The following is a 3,321-nucleotide window of genomic DNA, read 5'->3' as shown; positions in this document are numbered from 1 at the left end:
AAAAAAAAAAAGAAACGAAAAAAAAAAAGAAGAAGGGTGATTCTTGCTCTTAAAAGTTTATTCACTTTGGGAGGCCAAGGCAGGTGAAGTGCTTCAGCCCAAGAATTTCAGACTAGCGTTGGCAACATGGCAAAATTCCATTCTCTACAAAAAATGGAAAAATTAGCTAGAGGTGGTGTTACATGCCTATAGTCTCAGCTACTCGGGAGGCTGAGGTGCGAGGATCATCTGAGCCAGGAGTTTGAAGCTGCAGTGAGTCGTGATCGTGCCACTGCCCTCCAACCTGGGCGACAGAGTAAGAGTTTATATCATTAAACATTTGTTTTTACTATGTGCTAGAAAAGGAAGCTACATACCTAAGTAACATAAGGCTTATTACAATCAAAGTTTGGGAAATACTAAATAAGGTTCCAGACTGGATAATTGGGTCAATGGTCTGGGTAAGGTCATTTTAAAATCTTATCCCAGCCATGTTCCTCACGAAATGCTCTCCTATGGATAAAACAGCAGGTTGGAGAAAATGATACTTTTGATAAAGAATGTCTGCTCCCTTCTCTGTTTTAACATAGTTTTTTGAACATACTTCCTGCTTGCATTTAATATATTTTTGTTATTTATTTGCATAATCTCTTCAGTTTTTGTCTGTCTATAAAATGAGAAGCTAGACTCTAATTTTGTTTTCAGTTTAATTCCATGATATAATTAATTTTAATAGTAAAGCCAATCAAACTAAATCACTAAAATACCAAAATAAGTTTTTCTCTTGCTAATGCAAAAACACTAGATTGGGAAGCTAGGAAGCTATCTAAGCTCATTCAGCATTTTACAGATGAGTTTCTTAGATGTGGAAAGAGCACAGAAAATTTTCCAAAACATGCAACTGGCTTACTTGCAGAGCCATGACCGAAAGAATAATCTTTTAGTTCTCATTTTCATACTCGCAATCATACTTGCACTTTTAACTATATTATGTGTTTTGTGTTTATGTATATGGCTGTTAAGCCAGGCTAAGAAATGCAGAAAATAATTCACACTATCTATAAAATAAGAACTTTATCTAGAAATTCATTTTTCATCTATTTATGGGGCATTTGCATCAGAGGTCCTGAAGATAACAAAAATGAGTGCCTTGGGCTAGATGTAATAGCATAGGAAGTTATGGGGGCTGTGGCATACCAAAAGAGAATATCATTGAGTTTTTTTACAGATTTTTCCATGTGAACTACAGCCCCAGGAATGGCAGTCAATCAGCTTCTTAGAAGAAGTCAGAAATACTGATTTTGTATGAAATCCCTCACTTTTTAAATATATCAAAAACATGATTAATAGTGTACAGGTAGAACAAAACACATTAATAGGTTGAAGCCAGCCTCTTGGCTATAAGATTTAAGGTTTGTCCATACACTAATAAAATTGACATACCTCACCAAGTGTGCAGGACTCTGACCACAAAAGTGACCCCTGTATTTTGATACCATGTATTTTGACAACTTAGTAGGAATTTTGCAAACCAAACTGGCTGAAATGCATGGAACTATTCTACGAATAACCTTCCCTGTCTTTGGCTGCAATTATTTAATTCTGAGATTAGTCAAAGTACATAGTGTTTAGATACATTAAATTATTAAAGTTTACCCACAAATCTCCTGAGGAACTGCATTTTCATATAAATGATATGGCAACAATAAATAATACAGTATGTGTGACATGAGGTAAGTCAAAAGACTCAAAGATTCATCCTTAGGGCCTTAATTCTGGTCTTCTCCCCACCCCGTGCTCACATATTCTATCTTTAAACTACCCATATAGAGTTTGTTTTTTCTGGCCCTGAAATAATCCAGGCAAAAATTATGTCCTGCAAGGGAGAACTATATTTTGAAGAAGAAAAGGAAGGGGATAAAAAGCCAGATAATGCTCCTTTACATCTAATATCTAAGATCAAGGAGTTTAAAATTATATTCGAGCACTAGTTATATGGCTGACTAATCCCTGATATCTTTTCTGTGTCTATTTCATCTACCTCCTCCTTTATCCTGTTTCAAATTTGTCCTCTAGTTCAAAGAAACTGTCTAAGGGATAAAAGGTCCCTATGTTTTGAAAGAACCTTTGTAATCCTCAACTTTACTTTGGAAAGCCTTGAACAAATATTTATGGCCGAAAAAGGGGACATATTTTCACAGCGGGAGTAAAGAGATTTCCCAAATTGAGTACTATGACTGTTATGTCCCAAAGCCAGGGGAGCTGAGAAGTAATGACATTCCTACTCTTTTGCCTCTGACTCAGTGAAGAACCAGAGGGCACTTAGCACCATGGCCACGAACTGTGTAACCTTCATCCCTGCCTGTACAACTGGAATCCCTTGGTATGGGCCTGATTTCACTTTGTGTTACTACTCTCTTTGGACTATATGCAGCAGCAAAATGCAGGCACTAATTCAGAGCACTCACTCTGGGCAAGCAGGCTAATTAATATGTTTCACTGTGGCACTTTTCCATGATTCCTGAAGGGTTTGATGACATGGACAGAAGATAAAACGGAAGGCTAAGCCAGATCTGATTATCTTTTTCTGGCATGCGATACGACTAATCTGACACAAAGATGGGTGCCCATTTTCTTGTAATGGTGGATGTGGTGTTAGTTTGCTTTGTTGGCTCAACTGATATCCATGATCCTAAATATATCTGAAAATTATTTGCACAGATAGGATAGGACGGAGTTTGTCAAAATTACTTAATAAGGGTTTATGCCAACACTGCAGTCACTGACAATATTATTTAAGAGGTTTCTGAGGATCTGTGCCAAGCTTTTTGTGTGAAAAGGGTTTTTATACTTCAGCTATACAAGATGACACATTTACAGGAAACTATCACTAAAATCTCTGAATTGGTAAAAAGGTACCCTAGACTGAAGTCCTAAAAAGGCAATTTTTTCTTTCTTAAACACAATAAAGTTAACCTGGCTGTTTTACTAAGTAGAAATTTTAGGCTACATTATCAAACAGATACAATTAGTATATAATGAGCATGTTCCATGGTGATAAATTCTTCTAATGTCCTTAAATACAGTATTTTTTTCCTCCTGCCTTAATCAGTCTCCCTATAGTCTTTTCCATAACATCATTTTGGGGATTTTTTTTTATTTTTTTATTTTTTATTTATTTATTTTTTTAGCATTTGCTTCTTTTATAATTACAAAGAAACTTAGACCTGACATGCAATTTTCCCAAAATTTGAATTCATTTAAATTAATGAGTTTTTGTCCTTTCTTTGCATCAGCAGACAATTATGTCTGCATCCCTCCCTACATCCTCCATTTATCTCA

This window comes from Cebus imitator, unplaced genomic scaffold (genome assembly GCF_001604975.1).
Source record: "Cebus imitator isolate Cc_AM_T3 unplaced genomic scaffold, Cebus_imitator-1.0 Scaffold90, whole genome shotgun sequence".
Classification (NCBI taxonomy): domain Eukaryota; kingdom Metazoa; phylum Chordata; class Mammalia; order Primates; family Cebidae; genus Cebus; species Cebus imitator.
Note: the sequence above shows the minus strand (reverse complement) of the source record.